At 41.1% G+C, this 25742-nt stretch overlaps 1 protein-coding gene across 5 annotated transcripts in view; it reads right to left on the bottom strand.

The window, feature by feature from the left end:
* The window catches only part of LOC143804674 (proton-coupled folate transporter-like), a 702815-nt gene that overhangs the window by 537343 nt on the left and 139730 nt on the right, over nt 1–25742 (bottom strand). The window lies entirely within an intron of this gene.

The following is a 25742-nucleotide window of genomic DNA, read 5'->3' as shown; positions in this document are numbered from 1 at the left end:
TACAGGTATATCTAATATATAAAGCTGAATGTGTGTATGTATGTATGTGTGTATGTCCGGGATTGGCATCTGTACCGTCGCAGCTACAGCCACAAAATTTTGCACAGTCACACGTCTGGACCCCGAGAGCGTCATAGGCTATGTTGTGAGGTGAAATTTTAACCCCGCGCGTTCCAATTCACCAAACAATTTTGCTCCTATCTACATAATGGGGAAAAAGTGAAGGGAAAAGTGTTGGAGGAAAATTGACAGCTGCCAGATGTGAACAATGAGGACTTAAAGAATGAGAGCGATGGCGACAAAGAGTATATACCGTACAGTTGCTAAGGTGGGGCCCCGACATGGGATACTCACCACACACGGGGATATGAACACAAACACAAAATGCGCCACACACTACCACGTGCTTGAACACATATACCACCCTCAGCACACATTTCACCACACACACACACCAACCTCGCCACATAAAAGTCGAAACACAAAAGTCACCACTCAAAACTCGCTACATGCAAAACTCGCCATATGCAAAACTAGGCTCACGCAAAACTCGCCACACGTGCAAAACTCACCTCATGGAAAACTCACCTCATGCAAAACTTGCACACACAGAAAAATTGCCACATGTACAAAAGTTGCACCACATGCAAAAGTTGCCTCACACAAAACTTGCACATACTCAAAATGCACCACACATAAAACTCGCCACGCGCAAAACTCGCCATGCACAAATCTTGCTGCACACAACTTGCTACACTAACCTGTCACATGCAACTCAACACACAAAATGTTGCTACACGCATGTCGCCACACAAAACTCATCTCACAAAAGTCGCTACATGCATGTCGCCACACGCAACTCAACACACACAACTTGACACATAAAACTCGCCCTAAAACACACACAAGTCTGGTATTGTCCTTCAAAAATAAAAATCTGATTAATAAGCAAACTACAAGAGCAACAAATGTACCATATAGGAAATACGGCAGCTGTCAGTCACATGACCTGTCTATTATGTGTATGTGTGAGCTAATATATACTGCCAGGGGGGAGGGCTTCCTGTTGGCTGGGGATTTATCAGGCTGCCAATAGCAACCAATCACAGCTCAGCTTCTATTTTGCTACAGTTAATTAACCTGAGCTCTGATTGGTTAATATAGGCAACAAAGACATTCTCAGTATAACAAAGCTAATATATGTTGTGAAATGCTTCTATTTGCTTAGTTTTTGCCTTTTAATAATTACATTTCTATCTATTTGTTTTGTGGTTTTTGTGTGCAGAATAAATTTTTGTTAACACATTCTATTTTGCTAACAGCAGTCATTAACCCGGGCGAAGCCGGGTAGTACAGCTAGTAATGTATAAGTTTCACTTTTCATATTGAAGCCAATCCCTGGTTCCTGTCTGAAATGGAAAGAGCAAAATCATATTTAAATATATGCCTGTTATGAAGCTCAAACTAAAATGCATTCCTTCAATAGAAGGCATAAATCAGATAACTACAAATAATCTGAGCAAGTTATTTTTATTCACACAACATTGTGTGCACAGTTGTAAACAATTTGTATTTTTGATGGCAAATTTTATTATTTAACAACTATAGAACTGTTGGTCAATACAAAAGGTTAATAAACCTGAAACATGAATATTTTTTAAAGTAATAGTGAGGTTTACTATTTCTGGGAAGGATATTTATGTGTGCATAATTATTGGGCAACTATTAATGTACAGGATTATTTTCCAATCTTAATTGTTTTTATCTGTTGAAGTGAGTATACTAACTAAACAACTTAAGTTGTACAAAAATACTTTTCTGACATTTGAAAAAAATATCAGTGTCCAATGTAGTCATCCTTCTTTTCAATAAGAGGCATAAGCCTTCCATCCATGGAGTCTATCAGTTTCTTAATCTGCTAACAATCACCATTTTGAGCAGCACCAATCACAGCCTCCTAGACACTGTTCAGAGAAGTACTGATTTCCTTCGCTCTAAATTTCTCACTTTAGCAGGGCCCATAAGTTCTCAATTTGGTATAGGCAAGATGAGGAAGGGCCCGTGTCATTATTTTTAAATCTTGAAGACTTTTACTGGCTAGCCAAACAGTGGACTATTTTGATGTATGCAATTGAGCATTGTCCTGTATAAAAATCATGGTTTTCTTCAAAGATGCAGACTTTTTCCTCTACCACTGCTTGAAGAAAATGTCTTCTAAAAATTGGCAGTAGGTTTGCGAGTTTTTGAGCTCATCCTCAATCTGAAAAGATTCAACTATGTCATCTTTAATAACCCCAGCCCACAGAAATACCACACCTCCACCTTACTGGCTTCTGAGTCATAGAGGAGATCTGTGCCCATTACTTAACCAGCCAAGGACCCATCCATCTGGTCCATCAAGAGTCACTCTCATCTCATTAGACCATAAAACCTTTGAAAAATCAGTCTTCAGATATTTCTTGACCCATTGTTGACATTTCACATTGTGCAGTGGTGGTTGAGTTTCAGCTTTCCTTATCTTGGGCATGTCTCTGAGCAATGAACACCTTGTACTTCTGGGCACTCCAGGAAGGATGTAGTTCTGGAACATGAAAGTACTTGAGGATAATCGATTCCTGTATGATTCTTTTCAAATCTTTGGCAATTAATGTGCATCTTTTTTTCTCTTCTCTTTTTTGTGAACCTATTGACTATTTACAAAAAAGTAATAGCAATTTGAAATGTCCAAAAATACATAATTAGTTTAGCCACAGAAATAGAGCAAAAATGATCTTTATTGAATAATGAATTAAAAAATGTTAGAGTAATGGCACGCCATAAATATGAGCAGGTCAGCTGCTCAAAATACGTAGGCTCTGTACGTTTATTATGTGACTCTGCTACAATACGTTTTTATTCAATAAAAAAGATTTTATGCTTCATTCCTGTGGCTGGACTAAAGATGTATTTTTGGACTTTCATTGCAATGCTACACATGATCATGGATCTCGCCAAGGATTAAACTTACAGTCATGGCCAAAAGTTTTGAGAATGACAACAAAATTATATTTTCACATGATCTGCTGCCCTCTGGTTTTTATTAGTGTTTGTCTGATGTTTATATCACATACAGAAATATAATTGCAATCATATTATGAGTACCAATAGGTTATATTGACAGTTAGAATGAGTTAATGCAGCAAGTCAATATTTGCAGTGTTGACCCTCCTTCTTCAAGACCTCTGCAATTCTCCCTGGCATGCTCTCAATCAACTTCTGGACCAAATCCTGACTGATAGCAGTCCATTCTTGCATAATCAATGCTTGCATTTTGCCTGAATTTGTTGGTTTTTGTTTGTCCATCCGTCTCTTGATGATTGACCACAAGTTCTCAATGGGATTAAGATCTGGGGAGTTTCCAGGCCATGGACCCAAAACCTCTATGTTTTGTTCCATGAGCCATTTAGTTATCTCCTTTGCTTTATGGCAAGGTGCTCCATCATGCTGGAAAAGGCATTGTTGGGCGCCAAACTGCTCTTGGGCGGTTGGGAGAAGCTGCTCTTGGAGGACATTCTGTTACCATTCTTTATTCATGGCTGTGTTTTGTGTTTTTAGGCAAGACTGTGAGTGAGCCGATTCCCTTGGCTGAGAAGCAACCCCACACATGAATGGTTTCAGGATGCTTTACAGTTGGCAAGAGACAAGACTGGTGGTAGCGCTCACCTCTTCTTCTCCGAATAAGCTGTTTTCCAGATGTCCCAAACAATCGAAAAGGGGATTCATCAGAGAAAATGACTTTGCCCCAGTCCTCAGCAGTCCACTCCCTGTACCTTTTGCAGAATATCAGTCGGTCCCTGATGTTTTTTCTGGAGAGAAGTGGCTTCTTTGCTGCCCTCCTTGAAACCAGGCCTTGCTCAAAGAGTCTCCGCCTCACAGTGCGTGCAGAAGCACTCACACCAGCCTGCTGCCATTTCTGAGCAAGCTCGGCACTGCTGGTAGTCCGATCCCGCAGCTGAAACAGTTTTAAGATACGGTCCTGGCGCTTGCTGGTCTTTCTTGGGCGCCCTGGAGCCTTTTTGACAACAATGGAAGCTCTCTCCTTGAAGTTCTTGATGATGCGATAGATTGTTGACTGAGGTGCAATCTTTGTAGCTGCGATACTCTTCCATGTTAGGCCATTTTTGTGCAGTGCAATGATGGCTGCACGTGTTTCTTTAGAGATAACCATGGTAAACTGAAGAGAAACAATGATACCAAGCACCAGCCTCCTTTTAAAGTGTCCAGTGATGTCATTCTTACTTAATCATGACGGATTGATCGCCAGCCCTGTCCTCATCAACACCCACACCTGTGTTAATGGATCAATCACTAAAACGATGTTAGCTGCTCCTTTTAAGGCAGGACTGCAATGATGTTGAAATGTGTTTTGGGGGTTAAAGTTCATTTTCTTGGCAAAATTTGACTTTGCAAGTACAGTAATTGCTGTTAAGCTGATCACTCTGACATTCAGGAGTATATGCAAATTGCCATTAGAAAAAATGAAGCAGTAGACTTTGGAAAAATTAATATTTGTCTCATTCTCAAAATTTTTGGCCATGACTGAATACCTGGTGAGCTGTTGTTTTCTTTTCTTTTTTTTCAATTTTAAATTTTTTCAATCCTCTGCAGGATTTTTAACAATTTTTGACTTTTCAGAGTCAGCTAAATCTCTTTTTTTGCCCATTTTGAATGAGTTAAAAAAAGCTGCCTAGTAATTCTGGGGAGTTGATAATTTTTGTCACCCCATCCCTCAATATTCAAATGGACATCCCCTTACAGTTTCAAACCAATAAGCATTCATGTTAATGCAGCTTAGAGTTAGAAAATATGCATAAAAATTATAATGTGGTCAAAATGCTCACTTGCCAAGTAATTTTGCACACTGTGCATATATTACGTATGTATCCCGACAAAGCAATTTGCATATTTACATTATTACCATGTTAAACACTTCCAATGTTGACATTTTATTGTTTTAATATTCTTTAATGAAAATGTAAACTGCAAATATCAATAGTTTAATAATCATCACTGGTGACTGTTTCTCTGCAAAGGCAAATATTTAATATTATTCCCAGAAGAAACATGTTGCTAACTGTGTTTTATCCTAAAACAATTATTTTATTCACACATAATAGACAAAGTCTATTAGAATAACAAACATACAATATGCCAATATGCACAAATAATTGCCAATATGCACAAGTATAATTTGTACATACATAACAAAAGTTATTGCTTAAACAGGTACTTAGAGAAGACACACATAAACTATTTATTTTACAGATTAATCTTTGTACAATATGAGAATTTATCTGAACAAACCTGAAATTGATATAGTGATGCTAGAACTACTTAATTACTTTCCAAATTCTACATGAAAAACGTGAAGAATACACACAATGTAATTATCAAATATCTTAATATATACTTACCTTGTAATGTCTTCACATCCTATTCCGTCCAGATGTGTCAGGATTCCAGAATTCCAAGCGGCAGAAGTTCACTGACCTCCATATTGGGACACCCAGTTGAAGGGTGTCTCAATATGGAAACTGCTGGTGGTACCGGCTTCTTGCGCGGTACCACCAGCGGAACACTGTTGCACCACACACAAACACACACACACACACACACACACTATATACGCCGTATGCACCACACACACAAACACACTGTATACACCTTACGCAGCCTCTTGCACAGTACCAACAGCGGAACACCGTCACGAACACGCTGCAGCTGGGATCAGCCGAATGATTCACTGACCACCACCATCTTTGTACAGGAGAAGCACATGTCCAGTTTTAATGTGACTGCCGCTATCTGTCTGCACAAAGATGGCGGTGGTCTGTTTTACTGCACCTGCGTGAATTCCATGCAGGCGCAGTGAATCATTTAGCTGATCCCGGTGGCAGATGCTCGACGTGTCTACAGGCAAAGGAAGCCGGTTCACAATAAAGGGGTTTTCCCATAAACAAAAGTTCATTTTAAAAATTGTCTGTGTCTGACCGCGTACGGAGCATACCACATCTCCTGGGCAGGTGAGGAAGCAAAAGTCAATACTGACATTACAGCAGGGGATCACAGAGGATTTCTTTTGTCAGGTAAAATATTTCATTGACTGTTTTTAAACAATATTTTATATCATGAAATGTATCCTCTGCTATCTCCTGCTGTAATGTCAGTATTGTCTTTTGCTTCCTCCCCTGCCCAGGAGCTGTGATATTTTCGGTACACGGTGGGACACAGACAATTTTTAAAATGAACTTAAGTTTGTGGGAAAACCCCTTTAAAAAGCAAATATTAAAGCCAACATGGCTCCTCCTAAAAAGTACGCCAATGACAATGAAAGGAAAGCAGCAAAGACACAACGTCGAAGACAACAATGGGCAAATGAGACTCTTGAAGAGCAACAGCATCGCTGGGACAAAAACAATACATATAAGCATAGCCATCAGGCATATGAGTCCTCCGGATGCAAAAATCATTAGATTGTCACAGGACGCCATTAGGCAACAACAGTGCCGCAAACAGAAATCTGCAGTCTTAACAGCAATACCATGCTCACAAGATGACCCTTTGGAACCAGCACACCACACCGCCGAGTCTACAACTTCAAAGTGTATGAGGTTAACTAAGAAGGCATTTTCCCAACGCAAGCTACTTCAGGAACAATGTCCATTGGCCACAGCAAGAAGACTGTCACACGATGCAGAAGCACACCGTCTACAGCGACAAGCTGAAACACGAAGCCAGAGAAAAGTGCTACTACAACAGCTACGAAAAATAAACATCCACCCACAAATAAGTCACATACAAAAAGAAAGACATGAACTTCAACTACAAGCAAAAAATATAACCCATGATGAAAACACAATTCATGAACACAGCTGCGGTCCCATGAACCATATATGTCAAAGTTGTTATTCTGTGAATTTTGGAGACGCCTTTTGCTTTCGCCTCCATGGGAGCAAGTATTTCAAAACCACCTGGATATAGCCCATGCTGTTTGCACATGGGGGGAGAGATTCTTAATGCTGCAAAGCCTGACCCCATCGTGACATTACCACCCTCCCGATGCGACAGCATCGGGCCTCCATCTAGTCTGTGAATAAAAAGAATCTTTAAGGAACTAAAAATGTAATTTTACTGTTGAGTTGAGTAGATCTTTTGAAATTTGAGTTAGCTAGCTATAACAAAATTTTCCAAATATCACATATACTACAAGGTCTTTGTTGACCCTGACAGACTTCTATGACACTCTGAGGTCTATTAAGACTGTGCTAAACCCTTTTCAAATGCTTTACCACAAAACATTCTTAAGCCTCGTTCAAACAGAAAAACAGATTATTTTGATGAGAGTCTGATCAGACTTTGATCAAAGTTTGAAAAGAGATTGATTAGAATTTGACCAGAGTTTGATTCCGAGTATGACCAGTTTTTCTCGTATGTGGAGGAAAAAAAGTGTCTCCATCTTCTCATTTCTGATAGTCATAGAATCAAAGAATCTTAGAATGTTAGAGTTGGAGGGAACCTTCAATGCTATTGTATCCAACCCCCTGCTCAATGCAGTATTCACTAATGTAGGATATTAAAGTCAAACCTTGACATTACAATATTCTAAAACAATCTGGATAAGATGACTGAATAGGCAAACACTTGGCAAGTGAGGTTTAATAAAGATAAATATAGAGTAAAACACCTAGAATGGAGTAATCCTATTTCTGTAAACACATTAAGGGAACACACTTAGGATTGCAGGGCAGGAGAAAGACTTGGGCATTCTGGTTAGGAGTAAGGGCCCCTTCACACTGGTCGATTCTGCTACGATTACGACGCATTTGCATCATATTCGACATCGCAGTACGAGCTCGTAGCCAGCGGTCACACTCTACGATGTTAACGCTTTTTCTGACGTAGTTGCGATGTGAACGTCACGCGTCGCAATCGTACGCTACCCTTCACACCGCCATAGTCCTACGACTCCGAGCGTGACGTATTACCAGCATGGGCGTGCTAAAACGTCACGCCCAATCAGGAGACAGGTATGCGGAAGCCCAACCCACGTAGTCGCATTACGAGCTCGTATGACCGCCGTCACATACTACGATTTCGACCGCCACAGCGAGACATTTACGACGAAAGAAAGTTCTGCTCTTTCTTTCACATCGTACGATGCTGGGCTGCGTCGCAAATCGTAACGCCATGTCACACTTTGCAACCTCGGAACGAGGACGGATAAACGTCACAAATCGAACGCTCGTTCAGACTTTGATTGCACAGTGTGAAGGGGCCCTAAGTTGAGCAGCAGCACTCAATGTCATGCAGTAGTTGCAAAAGCAAATAAGATTTTCGGATGTTTAAAAAGAGATAGAAAATCCCGCAATCTCAACGTATTGTTACCCTATTATAAATCACTGTAAGGCCACATCTTGAATATGGGATCCCGTTTTGGGCTCTACATTCTAACAAGGATATTTAGATGTTAAAGTCACAAAGGTAGGCAACTAGATTATTACAAGGGATGGAAACTCTCTCGAATGAGGAGAGGTTGGAAAAGTTGGGCTTCTTTAGCTTAGATAAAAGACACCTCAAAGGATATCTCATTTACATGTATAAATATATATGTGGTCAGTAGAAAGGACTTGAACATTGCTCATTCCTTCCAAAGACCATACTAAGACCCAAGGGGCACCCATCACGGGTGGAAGAAAATTAGAGCAGACAGACTGTGGAATGCCCTACCACAAGAGGTATTAATGGCAGACACTGACAGCTTTTAAAAATGGGCTGGATGATTTCATACACATAACCTTCTGGGTTATAGTTAAATTAGTGACAAAATGTACAATTGGTAGAGAGAAAATCCATCCATCAGATGTCTGTCCAGCCTGTGTTTGAAGACTTTCATTGAAGGAAAACTCACCACCTCTGCCTGTTCCACTTGTTGATCACACACACTATCAAAAAGTTTTTAATGATATCTAACCTGTATCTTCTCCCTTTTAGTTTCATTCCATTGTTTCTTGTGTTTCCATGTTCAAATGAGAATAAGGATGATCACTCTACACTGTGCCATCCCTTAAGATATTTGTAGACAGCTATTCCTCTTAGCCTTCTTTTTGGCAAGCTAAAGACGTAACCTAGACTATATGCTTCTCTTAATACATCCCAGAACATGTGCATGTACATGTGCCCCCCATAGTCCCCTATATAGTATATATATGTTGGTTTACCACATATTTGGAAAGTGGAGTTCAAATTCCCTATATACATGCACGCCTGATTATTGCCACACCTGTTCTCAATCAAGAAATCACTTAAATAGAATGTGGCTGACAAAGGGAAGTAGACCAAAAGATCCTCAAAAGCTATACATCATGCAGTGATCCAAAGAAATTCTGGTACAAATGAGAAACAAAGTAATTGAGTTCTATCAGTCTGGAAAAGGTTATAAAGCCATTTATCAAGCTCTGGGACTCCAATACACTGCAGTGAGAGCCTTTATCCACAAATGGCAAAAACATGGGACAGTGGTGAACCTTCCCAGGAGTGGCCGGCCAACCACAATTACCCCAAGCACGCAGCCACTCATCCAAGAGGTCACAAAAGACCCAGAACAACATCCAAAGAACTGCAGGCTTCACTTGCCTCAGTTAAGGTCAGTGTTCATGACTCCACCATAAGAAAGAGAAGAAAAATTCCCAGAATTTTTTTAGTATTGCCATTTTTTCCCAGTTTCTTTCTTATGGTGGAGTCATGAACACTAACCTTATCTGAGGCAAGTGAGGCCTGCAGCTCTTTCCAACATCAAAATGATCCAAAACACACCAGCAATCCACCTCTGAATGGCTTAAGAAAAACAAAATTAAGACTTTGAAGTGGTCTAGTCCATATCATGACCCTAATTCAATGGAAATGCTGTGGCATGACCTTAAAAGGGCGGTTCATGGTCAGAAACCCCCTAATGTGGGTGAATTACAACAATTCTGCACAGATGAGTGAGCCAACATTTCTTCAGAGCATTGTAAAAGACTTATTGAGAGTTATCCCAAATGCTTGACTGCAGTTGATGCTACTAAGGGTGGCCCAACCAATTATTAGATTTAAGGAGGCAATCAGTTTTTCACATAGGGCCCTATATGTTTGGATTTTTTTTTCCTCATTTAAAAACTGCATTTAGTGTTTACCTTTGTTATCTTTGTCTAATATTTAATTTTGTTTGGTGATCTGAAACAATGAAGTGAGAGAAACATGTAAAAAAATAGGAAATCAGGAAAGAGGCAAACACTTTTTCACATGACTGTAATACAATGCACCCCATAGTCCACCATATATGATAATGCAATCTCCATAGTCCTCCATATATAATCCACAACCCATAGTACTCCATATAGTATAATTCCCAGCCCAAAGTCCTCCATGTTAGTATAATTCACAGCCCTTAGTCCTTCATATGGTGTAATGTACAGCCCATATTGCACAGCCCATATTCCTCCATATAATATAATAATAATAATAATAATAATAATTTTATTTATATAGCGCCAACATATTCCGCAGCGCTTTACAACTTATAGAGGGGACTTATACAGACAATAGACATTACAGCATAACAGAAATCACAGTTCAAAACAGATACCAGTAGGAATGAGGGCCCTGCTCGCAAGCTTACAATCTATGAGGAAAAGGGGAGACACGAGAGGTGGATGGTAACAATTGCTTTAGTTATTTGGACCAGCCATAGTGTAAGGCTCGGGTGTTCATGTAAAGCTGCATGAACCAGTTAACTACCTAAGTATGTAACAGTACAGACACAGAGGCTATTAACTGCAATATAATGCACCTTCATATATAATGCACATACCATAGTTAGCCATGTAGTATAATGTACAGCTAATAGTACTTCATGTAGTATAATGCACAGCCCATAGTCATTCATGTATTATAATACACTGCCCATAGTCATCAATGTAGTATAATGCACATAAAATAGTCTTCGAGGTAGTATAATGCACCACGCACAGTCATTCATGTTGTATATTTCATATCCCACAATCATACATGTAGTATAATGCACAGCCCTTAGTCATCTATGTAGTATAATGCACAGCTATAGTCATCCATGTAGTATAAAGCCCACCCCATAGTCATCCATGTAGTATAATGCACAGCCCAAAGTCACACATGTAATATATTTCACAGTCCATAGTCTTACATGTTTTATGATACACAGCCCATAGTTATCCATGTAATATAATACACAGTCCATGGTTATCCATGTAGTATAATACGTGGCCCATATTCATCCATGTACTATAATGCACAGTCCATAGTTTTCCATGTAGTATAATGCACAGCTCACAGTCATCCATATAGTAGTATGGCCACTGTGTAATCATTCATGTATAAAGAAAATAAATATTTGCCATCCCTCCGCTCCCTGCCATGTGACATCCTATTCTAATGCCAACAGCTGACTTCAGCTTGCAAGTGACAGGAGCGCATAACATCAGTGCCATGCACCCACAGTCACATACACACAGATGTCAGTTACTATCCTCTAATTGACCAGCAGTGTGTACTGTCACGCACTGACCCTATGGGTCTGTGTGATGCAATACACTTCAACTGAGTGTGCGTTCGAGGGCACACATCCAGCTGATGTATTTACTGGTGTGGTTGCACCACTGCTGGTTGAGACTTTGGAGTGGCTGGTAACCTAAGTAAAAGCTATACACTATCTTGTTTTCATAAAAAATATACAATTTTACCCATTTATGAATTTGAAACAACCCTGTTAACATTATTGACTATGAGTACATGGACGGTAAGTGGTAGAAGCAATTTGTCATGATCCAGACCTGGTTTTGAGTCCTGTTTTACCTTTTCCCAGTCTGGTCATGTCAAGAGTTAACCTTTCTCAGCCTCTGTCTGGGCTCAGGTTGTCTATTTATTGCCGCTGCTTCCTGTAGGCGATGTCAGTTATAGTTTTTGCCTAGTGCTGCTGTAGCTGACTCTGATTGCTCTGATTTGTCCTGCTGCATTTGCTGTCTGAACCAGTGTCTCTGTTTTTGCCTATTCCTGTCTTGACTCCGTGTTTCCCTTTAGTGTGCCTACTCCCTGGTTTTGACTTGGCTTGTATCCTGACCTGCTTCTGTCTTTTGACTTATCCGCTCCTGACGGTTACTGACTCTTTGGCTTGTCTCTGATCGTGAGTTTGCTTATTACTTTGGTACTGCACTACAGTCTAGGATTTAACCCGGCTTGTTTGACTATTCTGTTGCCATCTGTGGTAGCCATGGAGCGCCCGCTAAGGCCATGGGGTACTCAGGTCGGGTCCAACGGTACTATGGGGGATGTCATGGCAGCATTGACCTGGTTCTTGGCCCAGGACATCCAATAAAGTTGAAAATGAAGGGGAATAAAATTTATAGGGGATTAGTTCATGACACCACCTGTGGTGTTCCACAATGAATGGCCGACGCTGCTTAAGGGGACCGCTGGGGCCGATGGTGATGCAGCTAGGATGGTTCTGCTCCCCACAGGTGGAGCAGGGCCCCTGGGCTACTGATACTGTTGTAAGGGATCATGGATGTTGGGGTGCAGGACTTAGTGTGGAGAAATGACTGGAAGACACAAGGGCTGCCGTTTTCTTTTCCTTTACTTGATGGCTAAAGATGCAGTCCGGAGCACAGGTAACAGATGGTAAAGGAGATCTGGGCAACCTAAAAGCAATTTGGGATCCACCTGGCCAGGTAAGTTTGGAGGTCCTCCTACTGCACTATCCTGTTAGGTCCTTGCTGCTTTAAACTCCGCTCAAGTCCCTCTCACCATCTGGTAGTCAAAGTAAAACAGTACCAGCATGGCAGGCCACTTGAGCCTATTACAGGGGTCGCTCGTTCTTGATGGCTCCAGGCTCTGGGATGCTGCTGTGCCGCTCGGTGTTAGATGGGCCAGGGGACCTGCATTCTCTTTCCCTCCGGATTTAGCTGCTGGGACTTCAGTACCCGAACAACCACGGATTCCAGTGTATGATTTCTGGCGCTCAGCTCTGGGGTGAGCTTGGTTATAGCTCCACTCCCCAGGCTATCCTCGACTTTTGTCCTCTCCTCTCACTCTCTCAGACACAGACTAACTAATTCCTACTCCAGGCCAGAACTTATAGGGAATCTCCCCTGAAACCGGGTGTTAGAGCTTCCCCTTCTTGTCTGGAGTAAGGAAAAGTGTTGGATGCTGGAGTTACCTGGTAAGGGGATTCCTCCTTGCTTCCAGGCATGACATCACCTCCTGTGAGGGAGGCAATGCCACTGTGGCAACCGGACTCCTGGGGTGCCACAGCCTCACTGCTGCATTACAGGCCAGCTCTGTTTAGGTGCAGTCCTGCTTCCACTCTACTGCTAACTAGTGGAGCCTGCACCTACCTTCATTGCAGCAGCGTGACACAATTGCTATTAAAAAAGCTTCCCAGAAATTTGAGATTTTTTTAGACTAATTTCAGAAATATTTATCCTGTGCAGAACAATGTTTGCAGCAGCAGTACAGTATACCTATAGAAAAGAATAGACAGTCAAGAGATTATTCCTGCCTCTAAGCAAATATAGTGGTTGCAACAGCACAATATAACATTTGATGAGAAAGGTTAGGAGACATCTTGTGAGTCGGGCCACCTTCAGCAACTATAGATATCTACAAATATCAATATAACTTTATGAAAAGGCAAGAGATGTCTGACTATTTAGGGGCATCAGCAGTAGCAGCAGCAGCACAGTATAGGATGCAATGGGTAAGCAAGCAGATGCTACATCTTATTTAACCATTGGCATCAGTCATAGATGAATGAAAATTTATACTGATCCAGGTCTGATTAATTTTGACTAACAAAAGATTTTTCCATATATGTGGAGAGCAATCTAGTCTTCTTGTTGAGAAAAAGCCACCTGCTCAGCTGAATACTCTCTCTGACAGTGCACTGGAGGCTGGACATTAATGTTGTCCAATTAAAAACAATGTCACTTCTTTCCACTAGTTCAATCTGCTGTCCCAGAAATCCCTACTGTTGGGGTTCAGGTTATCTTTTGGAGAAAGGACGCAGTCCAGGTATGCTGGCAGAAGATAAAACTTCTGTTCTGTTAAGTCATACAGCGAGTGAAGTAAGTATTGAACCTGTCACCAATTTTTAAGTAAATATATTTCTAAAGGTGAGATTGAGGTGATATTGAGGTAATATTTTCACCAGATGTCGGTAACAACACACCCAATCCAAACAGGCAAATAAATCAAACCATAAATGTCCATAAATTAAATTATGTGTAATAATGAGAAATGACACATGAAAAGTATTGAACACGCTTACTGAAATTTTTTAATACTTAGTTCAAAAGCATTTGTTGATGATGACAGCGTCAAGATGACTCCTGTATGAAGAAACTAGTGGCATGAATTACTCAGGTATGACATTAGCCCACTCACCATCATCATCATCATTTTCATTATCAACACTGACTGACTGCTGACAGTTGTCTCATTGCAGGAAATGACCTGAGCCTCTCATTCCTGTTAACCAGCTCTCGATATGAACTATTGATTTGGCCGCCACTGACAGTTTTCCCACAAGCACAGCTGACAGCGTAACCAAGACAACTAGATGTTTGAGTCATGTTCTTCTCCTGTTCTTATATCTCATTCAAGTAAAAGGGGTGACAATTGTGACTGTTTAAAAAGGCATGAAATTTGGTTCAACTTCATTCCAGTCTTTCTTGGTGTATTTTTGAGTATGTTAGAATTTTGGTGCAATTTTTATGACTTTTGTTGCCCAAAGTTGTAAAAACAGTTCGGACAGAAATGTGCGCCATTTTTATTTGATTTGGCACCAAAAATAGCAACTGATAGCACAAGACAAAAAAGGAAAGTTACTTTAAAAAGCACTAATGATGAATTGGGGCCTATGTGTTACGGCGGCAGAGAAAAAGGAATGAGCAGAACACTCACTCAATATTTTGGTGTTACTGTCAGAGGTGACAAGATTCACCAGTCTATATGAATGCATTAGGTAGCCAAAATGAGAAAAGAATATTTTAAAAGTTTCAGTTCTCTCTAACCTTGTTTACACAAGAATTCTGTAACTATAAAAACATTTTTCAGAAAGGTGGCAGCTGATGCAAAATAAAACATGATTTGAAGAAAACTGAGAAAATGTATATCTCTACAATCCTATGGACCCAAAATTAAAGTAACATCAAAACACCATAATTGCTTTATATACATGAAAAATACAAAATATTGCAAATTGTACAGACATATGCTCATTAAGTATATATATATATACAGCTCTGGCAAAAATTAAGAGACCACTGCACAGTTTTATAAAAATCAGCTTCTCTACATGTCTGACAGCCATTCCATTCCAGTGTCAGTTGAATTCCAACCAGAGTACACCTCATTCTACTTAATGTGCCTCTGATTAGGTGATCACCTGAACCAAATCTTATTTAATGAAGGAAAATATAAAAAAAAAACCTGCTGTGGTGTTCACAATCCTCTTGCAATAGGACAGGATGGATGGCAAAACAAGTGCCAGTAATATCAAAAAAGTATTAGGAATTAAAAAATGCCTTTAAGCATGCCAAAGGAGTTGAAAAGAAAAGTTTTGAGTGAGGAAAAGAAGGGCTCAATTCTGGCTTTAAAGCAGAGGGATACAGTGTCATGTTGCCTCCATCCTTAAAATTTCTAAGATGGCAGTCCATTACAACAAGGTCAAGCAGCAGACATTTGGGACAACAAAGCTACAGACCAGCAGAGGGTGAAATTGATTCTCCATTGGCGGGGATGACTCATCTTATTCGAATATCACTCAGCAACCGCAGGATGACATCAAGTGACCTACAAAAGGAATGGCAAATGGCAGCTGGGGTGCAGTGCATGGCAAGAACAGTTCGTAACAGGCTCCTTGAGGCAGGGCTCAAGTCATGTAAAGGTAGAAACATGCCGTTCATCAATGAGAAGCAAAGGAGAGCCAGACTGAAGTTTGCCAAAGACCATAAGGATTGGACCATAGAGTACTGGAGTAAGGTAATCTTTTCTGATGAGTCTAATTTTCAGCTTTGCCCAACACCTGGTCAATTAATGGTTATAGGGAGACGTGGAGATGCATACAAGCCACAGTGTCTTGCACCCACTGTGAAATTTGGTGGAGGATAAGTGATGATCTGGGGATGCTTCAGCAAGGCTGGAATTGGGCAGGTTAATTTTTGAAAAGCATGTCTGAATCAAGCCGTATACAAGGTTATCCTGGAAAAACAGTTGATTCCTTCTGCTCAGGCAATGTTCCCCAACTCTGAGGACTGGTTTTTCCAGCAGGACAATGCGCCATGCCACACAGCTAGGTCAATTAATGTGTGGATGAAGGACCACGACATTAAATCCCTGTCATGGCCAGCCTAATCTCCAGACCTAAACTCCATTGAAAACCTCTGGAATGCAATCAAGAGGAAGATGGATAGTCACAAGCCATCAAACAAAGAAGAACTGCTTACATTTTTGTACCATGAGTGGCATAATGTCACCAAAAAGCAGCGTGAAAGACTGGTGGAAATCATGCCAAGATGCATGAAAGCTGTGATTAAAAATCATGGTTATTCCACAAAATATTGATTTCTGAACTCTTCCTGAGTTAAAACATTTATACTGTTGTTTCTAAATGATTATGAACTTGATGTCTTAGCATTATTTGAGGTCTACAAGCACTGCATTTTTTTGTTATTTTGACCATTTCTCATTTTCTTAAAATAAATACAAAGTTTAGTGCTTGGAAATACGAAGACATGTTGTCAGTAGTTTATAAAATAAAATAGCAATTTACATTTTACTCAAAAATATACCTATAAAGAGAAAAATCAGACAAACTGAACATTTTGCAGTGGTCTCTTAATTTTTGCCAGAGCTGTATATGTAACACTGACAAGGTAAAAATTGTGTGATGGGGTGTACTTTTCTCCCAGGTTACAGCCTTATAATATGCAAATAAACTAGTCAGGCAGTTTGGTAGCAGGAAAAGTGTATTTTTTATGCTCCATTTAGCCACTTAAAGTGTTTATGATGACCCTAGCTAGTCTCTTGCAATGGCAGACAGTCCACAAGTGGAGGGTGTTAGGTGTCAAGCTCCCGCCACTGCACAGGGGAATCTCAAACCATGTCAACTGCGGTCTCCCATTCTCCTCCAGCCACAGTGGACCCTGCTCTGCAGAGACGTGGATCCCAGCATCTGGCTCAAGCTGTTACAGTGCGCTTGGGTACTGCTACCTTTCCAGGCTCTGCCTTTGTAGCCAGCACTGTTCAGCATTGAGCAGGCATTTCAGAAACTAAGTCCTGCTTTTCCCACAACCATCAGGAAGGTCCTGGAGCGCTACTGCTATAAAAGGTTCGCATGGCCTCTCGGCCATGCGCTAGTATAAACTTATTAACTTGTGTGTGTGTGGATGAATGCCTGTCGATGGATGAAAGCTCCGAATCATTCCCATCCCTAGTATTGTTGCCTGCTTGCGAATGCTAGAGCTACCTAGCGCCTGACAGTGCTATCCTGCACAATTGCACAAGTTGCTGAATGTTGAAGTTGCTGTGTGCTAAATATTTACTTTAGTTTCCCTGGCACCTCAGTAGTGGTGTCGAGCGCAAGAGATCTAGAGGGACTCTTACCCTGAGTCTTGGGGAAGAGTTCTGTGTCACCTTGCTTGCGCTCTCTGTGCAGTATCGCGGCCCTGTGATGCAACAGGGTTCACTTCCTTCATACCAGGTGAAGCTAACTCATGTTTGTACTCACATTATACCGTCATATAGTCCATCATTACCAAGCAGCAGGTGTCTTAGCTGCACGGTGGACCCCGGACTGCGAACGCACCTTATATCATCTCCAATTATTATTTGGTGCTTTCCGCCAGTCCTAACAGAGGGCTTTTCATCTTTCTGCTCCTGGAAAAACTTCTGTGAGCAAAGCATTTATTTGGTTAGGAGCCGTGCATTAGACCCAGCTTCGGTGAGTCAGGACATTGTTTAGTAGGATTTATTTAGTATCTTTTTGTAGCTTTTTGCTTTTGTATGGAACTCATAAAACTGTTTGTCGCTGGTTCTTCCAAATTTGCCTGGTGTGATCTGTGGAATGCCTGAAGTGCCAGTCTAGCCTAGGAGACGGCAATCCATTGAGCTAATTCCCAAAAGTAATAAAGAATAATAATGAAAAATATAATTGCATTAATAAATATAGACCACAGATAAACAAGATATATAATGGACAAGCTCCTAATTGCATGCACTGGTGGCTATGTGTAGGTAGGTGTTTCAAAATAAATAAATTCTAACAATTATTTTTTGTTTCTAATATTTTGTTTTTTCCATTTTGTCTCTGGTCTTCTCTTCGATTCATTCCTAATCACCCCAAACCATGACCAGACCACATATTACCACCACATAGTGCCCGAATAATACCATATACAAGGTACAAAAACGTCCACACCATGGCCGGACCATATATTACCAACACGTAATGACCAATAACACCACATACAAGGGACAAATATGGCCACACCATGGCTGGACCACATATTACAACCACATAGTGACAGAATACAGCAATACTGATCATTAATAAAAACAAATACTGATTTTACCGTAAGCGCCATTATACACACTGTATAGTGTCAGTGTACACGTAATGTCAGTGATCATCGGTGACATTATACACGGAAGCTCTGTATATAGTTTATAGCGTACAGACAATACAGAGATCACCAGTGACATTATACACAGGAGCACTGTATATAGTGTCAGTGTACAGACAATACAGGGATTGCCAGTGACATTATATATAGGTGCTCTGTATATAGTGTCAGTGTACAAGTAATATACAGTGATCATCAGTGACAATATACACAGGAGCTCTGTATATAGTGTCACTGCACATATAATACAGTGATCAATAGTGTTGAGCGATACCGTCCGATACTTGAAAGTATCGGTATCGGAAAGTATCGGCCGATACCGGCAAAGTATCGGATCCAATCCGATACCGATACCCGATACCAATACAAGTCAATGGGACTCAAGTATCGGACGGTATTCCTGATGGTTCTCAGGGTCTGAAGGAGAGGAAACTCTCCTTCAGGCCCTGGGATCCATATTAATGTGTAAAAGAAAGAATTAAAATAAAAAATATTGCTATACTCACCTCTCCGACGCAGCCTGAACCTCAGCGCGGGAAGCGGCAGCGTTCTTTGTTTAAAATTCGCGCTTTTCTTTCCTTACGTGAAGTCCCGGCTTGTGATTGGTCGCGTGCCGCCCATGTGGCGGCGACGCAACCAATCACAGCAAGCCGTGACGTAATTTCAGGTCATTCAGTATTTTAAAATTACGCTCCGGCTTTGTGATTGGTTGCGTCGCAGTCACATGGGCGACGCAACCAATCACAGCAAGCCGTGATGTAATTTCAGGTCCTTAAGGATTTTAAAATTACGTCCCGGCTTTGTGATTGGTTGCGTCGCAGTCACATGGGCGACGCAACCAATCACAAGCCGTGACGTCACGGGAGGCTGGACACGCGCACATTTTAAAATGCCCGGGAGTCCAGCCTCCCGTGACGTCCCGGCTTGTGATTGGTTGCGGCGCGGTCAACCAATCACAAGCCGGGAGGCTGGACACGCGCGCATTTTAAAATGCCCGCGAGTCCAGCCTCCCGTGACGTCCCGGCTTGTGATTGGTTGCGGCGCGGTCAACCAATCACAAGCCGGGACGTCACGGGAGGCTGGACTCGCGGGCATTTTAAAATGCGCGCGTGTCCAGCCTCCCGGCTTGTGATTGGTTGACCGCGCCGCAACCAATCACAAGCCGGGACGTCACGGGAGGCTGGACTCGCGGGCATTTTAAAATGCGCGCGTGTCCAGCCTCCCGTGACGTCACGGCTTGTGATTGGTTGCGTCGCCCATGTGACTGCGACGCAACCAATCACAAAGCCGGGACGTAATTTTAAAATCCTTAAGGACCTGAAATAACGTCACGGCTTGCTGTGATTGGTTGCGTCGCCCATGTGACTGCGACGCAACCAATCACAAAGCCGGAGCGTAATTTTAAAATACTGAATGACCTGAAATTACGTCACGGCTTGCTGTGATTGGTTGCGTCGCCGCCACATGGGCGGCACGTGACCAATCACAAGCCGGGACTTCACGTAAGGAAAGAAAAGCGCGAATTTTAAACAAAGAACGCTGCCGCTTCCCTCGGTAAGGTGCAGGCTGCGTCGGAGAGGTGAGTATAGCAATATTTTTTATTTTAATTCTCTCTTTTACACATTTTTACATTAATGTTGTTTAGATACCGATACCCGATACCACAAAAGTATCGGATCTCGGTATCGGAATTCCGATACCCGCAAGTATCGGCCGATACCCGATACTTGCGGTATCGGAATGCTCAACACTAGTGATCAACGGTGATTTTATACACAGGAGCTCCGTATATAGTGTCAGTTTACAGATAATACAGTGATCATTGGTGACATTATACACAGGAGCTCCATATATAGTGTCAGTGTACAGGTAATATACGGTGATCATCAGTGACATTAAACACAGGAACTCTGTCAATAGTATACAGTGTATCGTGTCAGTGTACAGGTAACACACTGACTCACCTGTGACATCTCTAGTTGAAGTCCTTCATATTCACTTTTCTTCTTCATCCAGTTCAGACTGCCATCACTTCTTCCAGCCATGACTTGTCTCTGCAGAAAATAAAAAAGTTATCTAGAGATAACTGAATGGGTTAATGTGGATATAACCTTAATAATCGCATGTCCAAATGTATGTCACATAAAGAAAGGTGGTTTATTCAATGCGTCTAAGTGACTTCTTCATCAGGAAATACCACAGGAATAGCTCCTAGATAGTGAGATACAGAAGGAAGAACAGCCTTTAGCTAATGTGCCAGAGAGCGAAGCACAGGAGAGTGACAACAAGGGAGAATAGCTGCAACTGGGCTACCTCCCTGATAGAGCGCAGATACCGGTAACTGGAAGACCAAGGTTGTGTCATACTCTAGGAGGCACAGCAGAAACCGGTAGGACAGCTAGACTACACATAACCTGTCCGCCCTAATGCCCAGGAGACACAGTGACACATAGAGCCCGGGTCATGATAGAGACCCTGTAAAAAGGCTCGAGTCACCTGTCAAAGAGGTTTGTGTCCCACTTCAATAAAGGACAGAGATAACTGAGAGGACCTTGCTAAGAAACCACAGGCAGTAAGGGACTATAATACCACCGCGCTAAGAGGAAGGCTTTTAACTCCACCTGGTAAAGCTGGACTCTGAACTTGCTTCCAAGCCGGCCGGACCCTACCTGTACCTTTGACCTGGTGCCCTGGACTGTGGCTGCCTTTTACCATCAGTAAACCAGGTAAAAAGACTGCACAACTGCGTTCTTTGTTCTTAACTGCACCACTCACCATCTTCCATCTATTCACCGGGAGCCCTGGGAACCTACTTCACCTGTGGGAAGTTATACCATCTGGCTGCCATAACATCACCCCAAAGGACCCCTTTAAGCAGCGTTGTCATCCCTGACCGAATACCTAAGGTGGCGTCAAGAACTTTCTTTTTTTCAGGAGTCCCTTTAGAGATTGTCCCTTTAACATGGGCACCCGGGGCCACAGACCGAGTCGCCACCACCGTGGCACATCCCTTTAAGTGCCGGACCCAGTGCCGAGGGCTTCACGGCCCTGGCAGGCATTCCAAAAGCATCCCCAAGTATAATGCACCCCCTTGTCATATATGGTTTTAATGCATTCCCATAGTATAATGCACACCCTTGTCATATATAATATAATTCACCCCCATAGTAGCATAATGCACCCCCTTTTCCTATATAGTATAATGCACCCCATAGTATAATGCACCCCTTTATATATATATATATATATATATATATATATATATATATATATTATAATGCACTCACATAGTATAATGCACCCCCATATTATAATGCACCCTCTTGTCATATATAGTATAATGCACCCCCATATTATAATGCACCCTCTTGTCATATATAGTATAATGCACCCCTATAGTATAATGCACCCCCTTGTCATATGTAGCATAATGCACCCCATAGTATAATGTACCCCCTTGTTATATGTAGTATAATGCACCCCCATAGTATAATGCACCCCATTATCATATATAGTATAATGCACACCCATAGGATAATGCACTCCATACAGTGCATTAACAAAAAACAAAAAAAGTTTCTCCTTACCTGGCCGAGGTCCAGCGGTGTCCTCCCCTACAATTCAGCTGAAGCACGCAGCATCATTCTGTTCTATGACACGTCTTTTACAAACAGAAAAACTGACCAGCACATCCCAACTAGTGAGAACAGCTGCCAGCTAACAGAGCAATTGTAAGAAAATGCAAAGCTGCACTCTGGATTGTTTAGAAGTTAAAGTTCAAAGTTAAACATTTTTTTCATTTAATAAAATTAACTCACTTAGGAATCAATGGCAACAAATCTTGAAAAACTTGGGACAGTTTGCAAAAGGCTGGAAAACTGGTTATACTCATGAAGAATAGATGTGGGCACAATTTCCACATGATTGTGTATAAAAAGAACAGCTTAGAGAGGCAGTGTTTCTAAGAAGCAAAGATGGTTAGAGGTTCAACAATCTGTTAACAACTGTGTCTTAACGCCTTTCCGACATCGGGCATAATAGTATGCTGATGTCGGACTCCCTCCTCTTGATGTTTGCTTCTGCACTGTTAGCTGTTTTGAACAGCTGACATGTGCCTCTAACAGCCCTGGGTGGAATCGCGATCCACCCACAGCTGTTAACTAGTTAAATGCCGCTGTCAAAATCTGACAGCGGCATCTAACACGTGCTTACTGCTAGCACTACAGGAATCCCTCCCATCGTTGCCTGAGTCAATTGACCACAGGTAGCCGATGGGTTGGCATGACAACCAAAGGTCTCCAGCAGACCTCTATGGCTGTCACTGCTGGATTGCTATGAGCGCCACCCAGGAACTTCAGCTCGGCGTGCAAAAAATAAGCCTCCACCCAACCCGAGATCATGAGAAAAGGAGACGTTATGGCTAATGGAATTTAGCGCAATTTTTTTTCTAACAAAATTTTGACTTTTTTTCAACACTTAGATAAAAAAGGACCTAGAGATGTTTTGTGTCTATGAAATCGTAATGACCTGGAGAATCATAATGGCAGGTCATTTTTAGCATTTAATTAACATGGTTAAAAAAAAAAAAAACAACTGTGGGATTTCATTTTTTTGCACTTTTTGATTTTTTTTCCCATTTTCCAGTACACGATATGTTAAAACCAATGGTGTCGTTCAAAAGTACAACTCAAATGAAAATGCAAAAACGAAAATGGAAAACTGTTCTGTGGTCTAATCAATCAAAGCTTTAAATTCTTTATGGATATGACAAATTCCATCTCCTGCGGACTCAAAAAGAAATAGACTGTACAGCTTACTATCAATGCACAGTTCAAAATACTACATCTCTGATGGTTTGAGGTTGCATTAGTGCCAATGAGATGGATATCTTTTACACTTTGACATGCTCTATGAATGCTAATCATTATATAGAGATTTTGAAACTAAATATACTCTTACCCAGATCATATCTATTTCAAGGAAGACCTTGCATATTTCAGCAAGACAATGGTAAACCACATACCCCATCTATCACACCATCAGAAGGCTTTGCAGAAGAAGGTGATGAGCTATCTGCCTGCAGTCCAGACATTTCATCAAAAGAAAGTATTTGGAGTCTTATAAAATATAAAAAATCCAGCAAAGATAAATAAGGTCTGTTGAGCAGCTAGAATCCTACATTAGGCAAAATTATGAGAATATTCCTGTCCCTAAACATTATCAATTAGCCTTTTTACTTCTGAGATGTTTATAAACTGTTATAAAAAGACGAGGTGATACTACACAGTGGTAGACATGGCCCCATTCCAACTTTTTGAAATATGTTAATTTTTTCAAATTAAATGGAAATATGTTTAATTTTCACCCTCTGATCTGTGTTCTATGTTCTGAAATATGGTATAAGAGATTTTACAAAGTGGCCCAACTTTTTGGGAATTGGGGTAGTACATTATATGCCATGTAAGAACGATATGGTATTATAGTTAAAACATGTTTAAAATATTGTTTCATGAAATTAAAAACGTACATGTTGCCTATACATTGAGTTAACAGACAGTTCAAAAATAATTGCTATATATACTTAAAATATTAAATACCGCGCTACGAGGGTGTAAGAACTAATTTGGATCAAACTGCAGGTTGGTTCCCAATACACCTTAACGACACTCACTTGATACAGTGTAATAGATGGTCAGTCCCAATGTCCAAGCAATCGTAGGTTGCCACTACTCCTAACTATGATCGAAGCAAATCGCAGTTAAGTGCGCTGATTTTAGCTAGGGTAAGCAGAACATAAAACACTAGGGTAACCCTGAGGAAGGAGTGCGTTACACTCCGAAACGCGTTGGTTTGCTTTTTGCCCTAGTGAGACTCCGTAGGCCTGTGACGTCACACGCTGCCTGGCAGCGCCGGCCATTCCTTCCAGTACAACCAGGAGCGTCTCCGGCCGGGACGGTTCCTGGCTCTGTACTGTGTATTAGCATCCGGCCCCCCGGCTGGACCACCGTTATTCGGTGTGCTCACCTGATCGACCACCACCGTGAGGACCACCCCAACTAGCAGACCCTGGTCCATTGGTGAGGAGCACCGCGTGCAGCTGGAACTGCATTCAACTCAAAGCTAACAGCAGCACCACCGCGGTATGTGTTTTATGTTCTGCTTACCCTAGCTAAAATCAGCGCACTTAACTGCGATTTGCTTCGATCATAGTTAGGAGTAGTGGCAACCTACGATTGCTTGGACATTGGGACTGACCATCTATTACACTGTATCAAGTGAGTGTCGTTAAGGTGTATTGGGAACCAACCTGCAGTTTGATCCAAATTAGTTCTTACACCCTCGTAGCGCGGTATTTAATATTTTAAGTTGATTATTTGTTTCTTTGGCAGCTTATGCACGGATCTGCATAAATACCTGCAGCACTTAGGTTTATTTTACAGTAGCGCCAGTGTGTTTTATTGTTGTTTAATTGCTATATATAAGTAAAATCATATTTCTTTAGCAGTAGTGCAATGCAGATATAATAAAAAAGGAACTAAATATTTAGAATTATAAATCCCTACAGTGATTTACTTTTTAAAGTTTGCTTAAAGTTTTCTTTTTTATATTAATAATAGAAATAGTAATAATGGCAAAACTGAAGTCACAATTTTCCATTCTCACATGTGAAATGCCTACATTTTCCATCCTTTTGCCAAAAATCTGTCTTGCTTTACTAACAGAGGAAATAAATCACCACATCAAACTTATTACAAAAGAAACTGACAATGTAACAAAAGCACATGATGCCTTTACTATAAGGTCTGTCATTTTGTCATTAGGAACTGGATTTCTAAAGCTTTTTATTTTCATTTACTAGAAAAAAGTAGAGTTTGTTTTAAAATGCAATACTGAATAGCTATTTATCATGAAAAGCTGTCACCCAAGACCTGTAATAAATATGTTAGTGCCAGAGGTAAATTGAGAGAACTAATTTAATTTAAATATATACTGTATTTTCCTTTTAAA

The sequence above is a fragment of the Ranitomeya variabilis genome, chromosome 2, assembly GCF_051348905.1.
Source record: "Ranitomeya variabilis isolate aRanVar5 chromosome 2, aRanVar5.hap1, whole genome shotgun sequence".
In the NCBI taxonomy this organism is placed as follows: domain Eukaryota; kingdom Metazoa; phylum Chordata; class Amphibia; order Anura; family Dendrobatidae; genus Ranitomeya; species Ranitomeya variabilis.
This window is presented reverse-complemented; position numbering and strand designations above follow the sequence as displayed.